The 14394-nt window shown below is 35.5% G+C and overlaps 1 protein-coding gene across 3 annotated transcripts in view; it reads right to left on the reverse strand.

Annotated features, from left to right (window-relative positions):
* The window catches only part of BRINP3 (BMP/retinoic acid inducible neural specific 3), a 338844-nt gene that overhangs the window by 64161 nt on the left and 260289 nt on the right, over nt 1-14394 (reverse strand). The gene's annotated exons all lie outside the window — the stretch shown is intronic.

Genomic DNA, 14394 nt, shown 5'->3' on the forward strand with positions numbered 1-14394 from the left:
GCATTAGTATTAACAATCTGTTCCAAGTATTGTTTATTAAATAAATATTTTCAGATATTATCATTAAATCAGTATTATATATATATATATATATATAAAATCATTACAAAATGATTATACTATTGCTTAAAGAAAAAGAGAAAGCTTTTATAATGGAATATAATATTCAGCTATGTACTCTAGCTGTTTCCTTAGTAACTAAACATATTCCAATGTCAAGACATAATAGTTTAAAACCTAAATGTGCACTAAAGAGAAAAAAAATTAAAATTGAATTTTATTGAAAGCTTCAATATTCACTTTTGTTTTCAAGTCAATAATTATAATGTCTAACTAATGAACTCATTTACAAAACAGAAACAGACTCACAGACATAGTAAATAATTTTATGGTTACTGGGGGGAAAGGGGGTGAGGAGGGATAAATTGGGAGTTTGAGATTTGCAAATATTAACTACTATATACAAAAATATATAAAAAACAAAATTTTTTCTGTATAGCACAGGGAAATATATTCAATATCTTATAGTAGCCTATAATGAAAAAGAATATGAAAACGAGTATATGTATGTATATATATGACTGAAACATTATGCTGTTCACCAGAAGTTGACACATTACAATTGAGTATACTTCAGTAAAAAAAATTATAATTATCATGTCTACAATTGTCTTCTTTTCAAACGTCTGATTAGCCAACAGTAGGAACAAAAGTTGACACTGCAATAAGATAAATAATTTTCTGAAAAGTCTATTAATTATCTAAACATAAAAGATAGTTTGGTATCTGAAATATTTGGTAAGTGAAATAAACCAGACAGAAAAGGGAAAATATTGTATAATTCCTCTAATATGAAATATCTAGAATAGTCAAGTTCACTGAGACAGGAAATAGATTAGAATTTACCAGGGGATGGGGGAAGAGCAGATGGAAGCTTTTGCATAATAGCTACCGAATTCCTGTTTGGGGTGATAAAAACTTTTTGGTAGAAAGACAGTGGTGATGGTTGCACAACCAACACTGTGAGTGTAACTAGTGTCATTGGCTTGTACAGTTCAAATAGCAAATTTTATTCTATATATATTTTACCACAAAAAATAATTTTTAAAGATGGTACAGCCTTTTTTCTCCATCCCTCTTTTTCTTCTGAAGTAAATACTATGAACATGGATTCAAAACAAACTTTTAATTTTTTTGTATTTTTTCAAAAGATTTATTTTATTTTGTTTTAGAGATTTGTTTCGAATACTGTGTCACACCATTCCAATGTCCTAGGTGGCTTTGTTTCCACACCACACCTTAACACAGCACAAGATTTGGAAGACATTTTCAATGGCTAAAGACTGTTATTTGGCAAAAGAGACAAACCACATTTTAGTTACCGTTCTTTCCATTAAAATGCTATATGGCATGCGTTAAACTTCTGTCTCTCTGTATCACAATTTTCACCTTTATAAATGAGATAGAAAGTTCTAGATAATTACCTCATTTAACTTTAAAATTCTATAATGTTATGAACAGTTGTTTTAAATTATCATTTAGCTAGTCTAAAACATCCACTTCAAAAATAGCTGTTTTCAAATGGCCAGTTACGGGTGTTATTATTTAACTGAACTTAGACAAGGCGTGTTAACACCTATTCTTTATAGGTAGACACTGTCTCTAATGCAGTGTTTGAAAAACTCTGAATTATCATTCACATTTCTTAAAATATGTCATTCACATTGGAAAAATAAACTACATTAAAACATATACATATTGAGAGCAATTAATTCATATTTATTTTGTAAATTAGTTATTTCAATAATCAGATCCAAACTCTTTCATCAATTTGATAGAAAATGCAACCTTTAAACAATTAACAGAATTTTATATTCATGAATATTGAAGTTGATATTTCTTCTAGCGCTAAAAAATACAGACCTCTAGCATCTTTTGGATGTTGAAGATACGGACTTTTACCAGGAGAACAAGGGGGAAAAATAGGACTTTTTATAACAAAAAAAAAAGGGAAAAAGTTTTTTAGGATATATCCACTTGTTATGCTTAAAATAATTTTTTAAGTAAGCAGGGTATAAATAAGAGGTGCATTTTAAAATTCCAATTTCACAGTACCTTACATTCTGTTTGGTCCCATATGTCTCTTTTGAGAAATTCTCTCCTTTGAATAAAAGACTTGGTACATGGAAATTGGAAAGCATACCTTGGATTATTCACAGAGCAGATGCCACTACTTTGAAAACTAATCATTCATTTCACTGCCATATTTTACTTGAACACTTTGATAAGCCTTTATTGTTCCATGAGTATGCATATTTTAATTATTTTCATTGTTTGTTATGGTAGTATTCTGAATGTTTCTAAATCAGTAAATTTTATTCAAGTTAAAGAATATGTTAATTTATTTAGTTTCACCAATGTGTATGTGATAGTGTATGCCAGCTGAAAACCGTCACTATGTAATTTCTATGAAACAGTTTTAACGTGACACTTGAATGATTACTTCATTATGAAGTTATCAGGAGTCACCACTGACAGTCATCCAAACTCTTTAATGGACACTTGTTGTGCACAGAACACACAGATGTTTTCAGTCTATGAATGGATGGATAAACCTTTCATCTTATTTTTTAAAAAAATGAAAAATGGCATTAAATATTTTGAAATGTTAAAAGAACATCTTAGTATCTGAAATTCATTCTACTCAGAAGTCAATAGAATGTCCTAAAATATTCCTGTGCATATCTTTTCTTCCATTTTTTGGCAATTAGTAAAATTCATACTCATAGACTATAAAAATGAAATTTGAATGATACTTTAGAATTATTATGTAAGTCTAGAGATTTATAAAACTATGAAGAGAAAATACAATGATTAAGGGATACCAGATAACATTTTACCCTATAGCAATTTCTAAACCCGGGTAGAAGATAAGGTACTATTGCTTTTCAAAAGGCAAGTAAACAATGACTAATCATGCTTTGGTGGGGGGGGGGGTGTAAATTTATAAAAGAAAACAAATTAGTATCTTTAAAAATAACCCAGAAGAACTAAATTTAGTATCTGTATTATTAGAGAGAGATTAATCTGGAAATTCCTGTCTGTGAAGTATGTATCAACTAGGTGCTTTTGCTCAGCATAGTTTTGACGACTATAGAGAAGCAAACAAACAAAACAACAACAATGATACTAATGGTAATAAACATCCTGTGTGCTGGCAAGAATTTAGTCAGTCAGTCTTCTTAACAAAACAAATTCACAAGAGGGGAAGAATAATACAAAGGGAAATAAATTCATGATGCTAATGAATTCTGTGGAGGCAAAGAAAATTAGGGTAGGTGACATCTTTCCATAAATGATGGAAGACTAGCTTGGCACCATGTTAACTCTCTAGACTACCACTACTCCTCCATGAAAAATGAAGTCTTTTCTAAAAATAGCTGAACAAAGTTTGTTGTTTTTTTCCTCTCCTTTAACAGAAACTCTAGTTAACACTTGATCTCTAATTGGCTAATTTTGAAATTAATTCGGTCTCTCTCTGTTAACAAGAGTTCTTACTCTGGCAGGAACTCAATTTTAAGTGCTTTAAATATTAACTCAATCCCCCCAATAATCCTTCATGTAAATTTTACTGGAGCAGTTATGCGTGTAGAATGCAGATGATTTTTAGTTTCATAACTCTAATGTCAGCAAAAAACTTTTATTAATGCTACCGCATTTACATATTGATCTTATGTATTTATATATTTATGCTCTTCGTTCTCATGCTTCGAAGTTGAATTAAATACGTAAGAGTGGAGAACTGAACATTTTTAGGGTATAAAAGAACCAGCCATAATACACATACCCTGATTTGTGTTTCTTCCTTTATTGATGAGCATGAAAAGCACTGACAGATGTATTGATTATGCATTTTCATATATTCAGAGTCTCTGTTCAGAGCCGCTTTGGAATGTATTTTCAAAGGTGTTCTAAAGCATTGTAAATTTTATAGAGCTTTGTGAGCATATAATTTACTTCCTTAGTAGTGTAGAAAAGCAATCAGATATTTTTGTCTTATTGAGAAATGATTTCTTGGGTTATAAAACCAGCAAAATACAGAAAACAGAAGCTGCTTCCATTACAAAGTAGGATTATAGGTAGGGAGGATTCAGGGAGAAAACTTGTGCTTTTATTGTTTTTCTCAACTCATATAAATGTGTTATTTTACTAAAATTTGAAAAATACTGTGAATCAGTATAAAACATAGTCCAAAAATACTATTAAATTATGAGTACACAATGTATATATCTCAACGTTTCAGACATTTAAGTAAAATGCTATCGTTTAATTACTTGTTAATATAAAAGTAAAAGCCTACTGGTTTGCACTTCACGTATCAGTTAACATATTGCCACAATCAAAGTATCCTTTCAGTAGAAATGACAAGGCAATATGGATAATAATTTTAAGTGTTATGAAAGCATAGTGGTAGTTTTACTGCAGTAACAAAATATTGTACAATATATAGCAAAATATGTAAAGAACACAGACACAGAGCATCTTTAAAGGAAAGTACGCAATAGGCAAAAAAACGGTGTCAGATATATATGAAGAATCCATGCACACATTTGCTTTTAAACAGAAAGAATAATCATTTCTCATTCTGTGATACTACCGATCTAGTACCTTCAGACTCACGTCACCTGCTTATGTTTGTAAATCTAGGATTTCCTGAAATAATACACGTGAATAACACATTCTCGTGACACGTATTTTCTGTAATCTATAAGTTAATAAGACAAATATTACTTCCTCATACTGAATGCAATACCAGGGCGTTATCTATACGTGAACACATGGCAAACATCGTCTGTTTCTGTGGCTGGATTTTCATTTATTAGTTTGTCTATCTGTTTAGTCTATAGTAGGTTTATACCTATACTAAATACCACCTTCCAAGTTGATGAATAATATCATACTATATCTACCACTGAACTTCAAAGTTATTGCCCAGCCAGAACAGCTTCTAATAAAGCTATTTCTTATTTCTTGAGAACCACAATTTCCTAGAAGATAGTATGTGTTCTTCATCTTCTTCTGATTTTCAATGGCACAGATTTGCCTTGCAAATAAATTAATTGCAGACCTTGACATTACAGAAATGCAGGCCTTAAGTAGGTAAGATACAGAACTGAGAAACAAGCGGAATGTGAGTGAGGAGAAGGGCTGACGGGAAAGGTAGAGACAGAGAAAATTTAGTCAGTCAGTGTCCTGAATGGTTACCAAGGGCTGAAATGACAGTCTGACCTTTCAGGGAATACAATTAGTAGGCAAGTTTCGACCCACTCCATAATTCTGACTAGAATTGGTTGATTTTTAACTTTTACAGATTTTTTTCCCCCTCAAACATTTCTAAGGGACTATTTGAATGATCTGTATTTAAATTTTTTTCAACTTCTAGAGTAAATCACAAATACGACTTTGGCCACACATCAATGCAAGTCTATTCAAACCAGTCTATCAGCCACGGGCACTGAGTTTATACTGAAATTGACAGAGGACTATAATGCTGCATGAAGTAAGCAGCAAGCCTGTTCAAAAGCTTGGGAGCTGGCCAATTTTATGAGGCTACAAAGTGAGAGGTACACGAGGGCATAAATCAGAAACAGAACCTAACTCCTTAGAAGCTGCCTAGAGATAGGTTGGGCTTTTTCTGACCCTTTTTCCTTTCTCTGAAAGATACATCGTATTTCTACATTAAAGTAGGCAAGACAATTCATCTGTCCTTAATTTGATTGCTCTGTTTACAAACCCCCTTCAAATGCGTGAGAACTTACCTAAGTAGAGATTTATCTCTATCACTAACTATGGTTATCTCCAAGTTATAGTTTGTTGCTAGAACTATAACTAACTCTAACTAGAGAATGGGCAAGACCCAGGTCTTCACTTTCCCAAAGCCCTTGCAGCTATGGAGTGGATGCATCATCTAAGCTAGAGGAATCACGTGTACCCACCCAGAGTTTGGATCTTAAGCTGTTGATGCAATAAGAGGATGCCTAGAGCAATTCTCTCAAGGGGTACTAGTATGCTTATCGCAGTAGAAGTAGCGTTTAGCACAGTCCCCCAGTGTTCACTGCAGTTAATGGTGATGATGACCTCACTAAATAAGTCTTATGCAAGATTTTTTGCTTTATCCCTACTATGTAGCACAAGAGTATGCTTCCCCAGCTTTCCTGATGCTTCCTTATGCTACCCAATATCCTTTAATAGGTTCCTTATCAGGTTAGGTCAGCTAGAGCCTGGTTTTCTCACTTGCAGCCAAGACCCTGGGCTGATAAAGGTACTGGTATCAGAAGTGGTTTGGAACAGTTGCCATGGACAATAAGGATACTATGTACTTGGTTTCCTGAACTAGTTGGGAAAAAAACTTTTTAAATCCATACAGCATGAAGGGTGGAAGTTTGACAGCAGAAATGCTACCTGTGTTCTGCTAGAACGAAGAGCTTGTTGTATGAAATGGCGTTTGTGTCTACATAGAACGGATGAGGAACATCAAAACTTCAAAGACAGAGGGTGAGTTGGTTACTTTATATTAAGATGGCTTGCTTAAAGAGCTCAAAATCTTACACTTCTTTTTTCTTAAAGCACAGAATGAGTACTGAAGACTTTCAAAGACTGTGCTAAAGGGATCTTTTATCTCTTGCAGCTGTGGGGCTTCAAAACAAACTTTGATCCCAAGATTGAATTTAACTTCCTGCCAGATCTGTTGTGTTACAGTTAGAAAAGGACACTGGAAAGGGGTGAGAGCCTGGAAACTGGCAGATAGGGATGTGGGAGGATTGAGGTTAACTCAGAATAATCCAAAGCACTAATGCTTGCTTTCCCTGTCGCCAAGAAACAGCAACTTCTGCAAGCCTAGTCCTGTCCTGTTTTCAGTCATTGCGACAATCTTAATCAAAGGAATGGCCTTTATTAGGAAACCAGGGTTCATCCTGCCCCGCTTTCATCACCCATCACATCTCAGGGAAGTTTATTGAAACTATTCTAATTTTCCAATGGTTATCAAGAACTTGCTGATTTTTATTGGAGAAAGAACATTAAATGAATTGGTTAAAAAGAATGCCTGCCAGCACTTCTGATGAGCATTGTATTCTATAGAATGGGGACACCAGTTACTGTGAAAATCTGTGTGAAATCAGATGGGCTCTCTGATTTCAATTAGGATACAATTGTCCACCTGCGACTGACTTACTAGCAGCTATTAACCATTAGAGGCACAGTTGACATGGGTATTGTAGTAGACAACAGGTCCAGGGTGTTACTCAAAAAAAGGTCTAACCTGCAGGAATTTTAGAGTTTACTAGTAAGGTCATAGTCCATTAGGACTTAAATATGGGGCCAGTGCTGTGAGGTCCTATTTGATATGTATAATTGAAAAAAAAATAAAATTAAGTCTGCAACAAAGGCTGGACTTGAGTCTTCACGCGAGAAGAGTGCTGTCCCTCGTCCTGAGTGATTTCAAAGACTCAGAGCTCCTGCACCTCAGCTTAGGCAGAACAAATCTCCCTTTTGCTTTGTAAATTAATTCCTTGAGCTCCTGAATACTACCATATTCCATAAATCAGAGAGTGGCCTTATAGAAATAAGATAGCAAATTGGGTTTTCCTTGCATCCTCAAATCAGGTCCAGTGAGACCCTAACCCATGCCATGTGTATTTTCCCAGTCCCTGACCAAAGAATTACAATAGAAGAGCATCGGCTCCCTAACCTATTAAGAACTTAACCTATTTAGTAAAATCTATAAAGGTAAGTGGGATAAAATAAAGCTTCCTTCTCCTACTAAAAGACTAGATTCAAAGTGATATTGCTTGTTTTTTATGCTTGACACAGTTGCAGGAATTAGAAATCTGTTCAACATTGAAAATTTTGAGAGTAGTCATCATATTCCATCCCTAATTAACTCACAGGTTGGCGATCGTTTAATCATAGAGTAACTCTAATTAAAACTGCTATTCCAGATGTGGTGACGTGACTCCCAGCACTAGGAACAAAGTTTCTTCTCTGGTACAAACTCTTTTCTCCATCATTGCAAACAGGGAACACTGGAAGCAATTTTCTTTCGTATGTCACACACAATAGTGAAACATTTCTATTTTACTCAAGGGTCAAATCATTTCTCAGCCTCTGTGCTACGATTTACTTCACAGGAATGCAGACCATCTCATCACGTCATGGGACATATTTGGTTAATGGCATCATACTGAAAAGACACGGAAAACACAAGTAGCAGGTATCCTGGCTCCTGGCCCATACCTTAGCTATGTGCAAGGACTGCAAGTAAATTTTATGGAAATTCAAGCATCTGATGCCTGAGTGAAATTTCTGAGAGTCCAGTGGTTCTGAACACATTAGGATATCTCCTCCAAAACAAAGAACAAGAAACTGCTTCTCCAACTCCCCTTAATAACAGAGATGTACAGATCTTGGACGTGGCATCAAATGAATTATCTGGCAGCATTACTGATAATGATGACTTCAGTGATCTGTATTGGGATGTCAGATGCATCGAGTGCCAATTCTTTTGCTCCTTTATATCCTTAAGCAATTGCTATTGCTGTGTGATTTAGGGATTGTTCCCGGCACAGCCTCTGAGCCAGAATCTCCAATCCTCCTGCTGATTCTGTGAGCTATCCAATCTGATGTCTGTACATAAATTCCTTTTCTGCTGCAGTCAGATTCTATTCTTGCAAGAATGCTGACTGATACAGCCAGTGGAGGCCTCAAATGTAATTAGAGTCTGGAGTTCAACAAGAGTGTAACAGATAGTTATTGAGTGTCTGCTGTGTGCCAATCACTGTGCTAGCTAACTGCTAAAACTACATTAATAATAATTTTTGCAGCTATAATAATGGTACTTTCTTCATAGGTTCCCTGTGTAGATTAAATTAGATAATTATCATGAAACTCATAAAATGCTTTTTACATAATTAGTGATAAATAAACGCTAGCTATTATTTTTCTTTTTATAATTTACTCCGTGTTTCTTTGTGTGCTGTGCTGAGCACTTTAAGTGGGTTATCTCATTTAATCCTTACAGCAGTCCTAGGAGATGGGTAACTATTATACTCTGTGTTTCACTGAGGAGGGAGAGCACCTTAGCAAGGTTCAGCCAATTGTTCAAAGTGATGGTTATTAATTAGAGCCCAGAACAAAAGAAGTCTGAAAAAAGCATGGCTCCTGCCTTAATAAGCATAAACTCCTCTGAAAGTTGACAGAAAGATAAAATTATTATTTCCTACATTTAAAGACTGCTTTTTTTTGGTAGACTTTTCAAAAATATTATCACATCCAATCTCATAACCCTGTAGTAGGGTGGGCTCATTTTATTGAGATGTGATGTGAAACAATTTTGAATTAAGGGATCATTGCACAGAGCCATCTATGAGAGAAAGATTAGAAAAATAGTGGTCTCAAAGAAGTATTAAAAGAAGGGAGATCATTTATATTTCTCTAATGGGCAGGACTATGTTTTATTTTTCTTTGTATTTTCCCTTTTCAAAAGCCGAAAACAGTACATTATACATGATGTGAATTAAGTGTATACTTCTTGAATGACTTAACAAATTGACAAGATCCAGAAAGAAACAGTTGCAACTAAATATAAACATATATAGAATAATTCATTTGGAAAAGCAGAGTCGGAGTTTAGTCATGTAAAATATGAAGCTGTAAGTGACCCACGTGGGAAAATAAAGTTGAAATAAGGTGTGTATACAGTTCTAAGCCTTAATGTTACTATGGAAAAATGGATTTCAGGTTGAAAGCAGCAGTAAGACATTTAAAAAATAGATAAATGTCTTAATTTATGAATGAGAAACTGGTAAATGGGGTTCAAGTGGTGAAGTTACAGTGTATGTAAATTTCAGAGTATTGATAAATAATCAAAATATCCTGCAATGATCCATGGTCATTGGTCGCAACATAATAAAAGCTATATATGACAAACCTACAGCCAGCATAGCACTCAACGGTGAAAAACTCAAAAGCTTCCCATTAAAATCTGGGACAAGACAAGGATGCCCACCATCACCACTCCTATTCAACATAGTCTTGGAAGTCCTAGCCACAGCAATCAGGCAAGAGAGAGAAATAAAAGGGATCCAAATTGGAAAAGAAGAGGTAAAAGTGTCACTATATGCCAACGACATGTTACTATATATAGAAAATCCTGAAAGGTCCACACAAAAACTACTAGAGCTGATCGAAGAATTCAGCAAGGTAGCAGGTTACAAGATTAACGTTCAAAAATCAGTTGCATTTCTTTACACTAACGATGAATTAACAGAAAAAGAAAGTAAAGAAACAATCCCCTTTAAAATAGCACCCAAAGTAACAAAATACCTAGGAATAAATCTAACCAAGGAGGTGAAAGAATTATACACAGAAAACTATAAACCACTGATGAAGGAAATTAAAGAAAACTTTAAAAAATGGGAAGATATCCCATGCACTTGGATTGGAGGAATCAATATTGTTAAAATGGTCACACTGCCCAAGGCGATCTACAGATTTAATGCAATCCCTATCAAATTACCCAGGACATGTTTCACAGAACTAGAACAAATCATAATAAAATTTATATGGATCATTGGTTATAAACAAAGCTGAAAGTATGTATTCATGATCGCATAAGGAAAATTTACATTTGGTATCTTTTAAACATCAAGCACTCTCCTAGGTACTTAATTGTCTTAATTCTAAATAGTAAGGACATGGTATTAAAATGACACCTATGACTTAGAGATGTTGACTAGATTTCACCAGGCATGAAACCTTGTAAGTAACACCTAGGGAAAAACTGCTGAATACACAAGCAGTATCTACCGTGAGATCAAATTCATGTGAGACCACGTACCCACCATCAGTCAGAGAATCCAGGGCTAGGGTGGTGCTGGCGAGAAGAGAATTTACTTCATTTTCTTCAAATAGCAAGTGATACTCAACGGATGTACCTTTTCTCTTGAAACAGAAAAGGCACGCCTGGGACCACCCTCCCCTTGTGCACCAACTGTCAGTTTTTACAATAGTTTTAATTTCTTTTCAGCAATGAAAATGGAAGCCAAAGAAGTTTAGTGATTTCCCTATGAACACAAGGTCTACAGAAAAGTTGAATTAGTAATTCAACTAAGAGCTTTCACCCATAATCTGTCTTTTACACTATGTTACTATTTTAGATATCAGAAATACACATGAAAATATACAATAAGTATTAGAATAATTTTAATTGACATATTATTTAATTGTTAGAAACTATTTCCAAACAAGACAATATTTAAAACTATGTAAGTAAAATCACCATTTCCTATGGTAAAATTGGCTTATTTATAATTAAGTACAAGCAAAGAGGACATTAAGTTATTCTGGTATAGTTTATTCCAAGTAGAGTTCCAACAGTAGTTAGGACTCTCCATACACTATCAAAAAATCATCACAGTCATTTGACAGAACCAACACAGTTCCTACACAGAAGTAACAGGGAAAATGTATCAAGAGAAAGAAGCCGTCTCCACCAGCCACACAGAACGTCTCTACACACAGCTCGGCAGGATGGGAAACCACGCGGTTATTTGCCTCTGTGATAATCAATTGAAATCTGCCTTTTTTTTTCCTTTTTCACAGAAGTTGCACATATAATTGAAGAAGCTACTAGAAGAAAAACATGTCTAAATGTTCAACAAACCAGAGTCAGTGCCTATGGTAACAACCTATATAAACCTATAAATATGCGTGTACATCAATACATTCTAATATATATTAACTCCGTCCTCAGATACTTACATATTAGCTTATATGTAGAATTAAGAAATGTTATGGTCTCTATTTTATCATGGCATGATTAAAACTAGTTCCTTTTATTTCTTTTTTGGTGAAGGCTTTCTTCCTCTGCATTGAATTAACCAGATTCACTGGTGGTGTGTTCCTCCAATACATTTTTCATAATATTACTCAAGTTTGTCGGGAACTTGACTATTTTGAATTAAGACAATGCGTGATGCTTCCAACTGTTCATGCCTAGTCTATCTATTCCAAATGGAAACATCTGGGACTGTGACATTTATACTTTACACACTGCTGGCAGTTGTGCTCAGTTGTTTGTGATGAACTTGGCACCAGCATCACCAGTCCAAGGCTGAGAACGCGTTCTCCAAATCCTCTTACTTGGACGGTTCCAGGTTGGAGCTTGTCAGTGAGAGAAATGTGTGAGATGCAGAAGGTGGCCATGAAATGGAAGCCGTTACTCTCAGTTTATGACAATGAACATGTGACAGACACATACATTTCTTTCCAAAATTCATTGACATGGTGGCTTCTACACCGGGACCAGGTTCCACAGAAAAGGCAGCTTGCCCAGAAGCAGTAACTTCCAAATTCCTTTCCACGGGCTCCCACTTCACAGTGGCCAGACACATGCAGACTCTTGGATCCGTCACAGGCTCTGGCTTTTCCACCCATCCCAGGGCTTTGCTACTTAATTCTCTGCCTATCCCCTTCAGCCCCTCACTTCCCAAGTTCCTGCCTCATGCAAACACTATTTCCCATTTCAAGCCTATTTATTCCCATAATACTTTTTGGGGCTTCATTTTCCTAAGCTCAGAGGAAGAAGGCAGGTGAAGCGGCTGTGGCTGGCTTCCCCCCACATCCACTGTCCTCTTACAGAATGTAGATTTCACTGTCCACAGCAATGGGTCCAAATATAAAACTCTATGAGGCTCTGGTGGATATGTGACAACATGCTGGCCAAAGTGACAAAAGCAACAATGTGTGTTTGTGTGTATGTGTGCGTGGTGGGGGACTTTGTGTGGGTAAAGGTTTGCTTTTCAGATCTAGGCACTTGCCCTCTCCCTTCTCAGCCTTTCCTCCTGAGTGAAATGCAGACCGGAAGCAGGGGCAGCTGTATGTCACCATGAGGAAAAACACCAGCAACAGAGAGACTGTGGTCTTCAGCTCCTTCACCGCCTGAGGCAGCCCTGGCACTACTGCCTCACTCCTGTAATATGCAGATCACTGTAACTGAGGATGGAAAAGAAAGAGTGGGGAATGCAGGTCTTCAGAGCAATAGTTCCTAAATGTCTTATCTCAAGAGCCCCTCATATTCTTAGAAATTACTGAAGACCTCAAAGAGCTTTTGTTTCTGTGGGATGTTTTATGGGCATTCACCATATTAAATTTAATATCTATGTATTATTTCATGTAAAATAACAGTAACTAACCCTTTACATATAAGCAACAGATGTCAATGAAAGTACCTGTATTTTCTAAAGCAAAAGATACTATTTTGGGAGAGACTGGCACTGTTTCACATTGGTACAAACCTCTTTAATGTCTGTATTAAGAGAAAACATCTGATTCTTGTATCTGCTACTGCACTCAGTTTACTGCAATATCACAGACCACGTAGTTTCCAGACACCTCCACTGTACAATCATAAGAGAATGAAATTGAAAAAAAAAAAAGGAATGACATCTCAAAATATTATAACAAAGGCCTTGATCTCACGGACCTTCTAAAAGTATCTCAGAGACCACCAGGTTTCCCCTGATGACACTTTGAGAAACCCCGTTCTAAAGACTACAATATAAACTGCAATATCCGAAGTTTAAATATTAAGTAGCAAACGCCCATAATATGTAGTTAATATAAAGATAGCTATGTTTTTTATAGGTAATAATGTACATTAATACTATAATAAAAAATAATAATAATCAGGATAAATTTCATAGTACGAGGCAACATCACCTTCTGTGTGCTTATCAGCAGAAGATGGTGAGCTACTTATTTGAAGGAAAGGGGATTCGGAATATTCATTCCCCAAGAATTGAACATGCAATGTTTCATTTTCAAATCATCTCCACATAAACATCAACAGTAAAAATCCTATGTGAGTTTGAACTTAACAGCTGCTGTACGCTTTCAATCATCTCGCCCTTTCTCATCATAGATCATCTTGGAATTTCACGGAGCAGAGAGACAAAATTGAAACAGTTAGCATTTGATTTTTTCCCCCCTGAAATGTGCTGCCAAATTTCAAAATTGAAGCATCATATTTATCTGATCTGCTGCAGTGGTGAGTTGCTATGATCAGAGCTCTGAAAATCACCATTACTATTCTTAGCGGAGGACTCTGAGAGCCAGTCATAAAAGATATAAATGATACCATATGGCCTGAGAGCCTGATGCTTTTGCAGACGCCTGGCACTGTGTATAAGAAAAGTGGTCTCATAATAAAATCATGGCGACATTACTTCTTTCTCACAACAATATTTTCAACAGTAATCTAAGCAATAAAAATAATAGCAGGTCTAACACCACTGGCAATATTAAATTGAAAAAGCAAATTGCAAACCTACTGCA

The sequence above is a fragment of the Camelus dromedarius genome, chromosome 21 (assembly GCF_036321535.1).
Source record: "Camelus dromedarius isolate mCamDro1 chromosome 21, mCamDro1.pat, whole genome shotgun sequence".
In the NCBI taxonomy this organism is placed as follows: Eukaryota; Metazoa; Chordata; class Mammalia; order Artiodactyla; family Camelidae; genus Camelus; species Camelus dromedarius.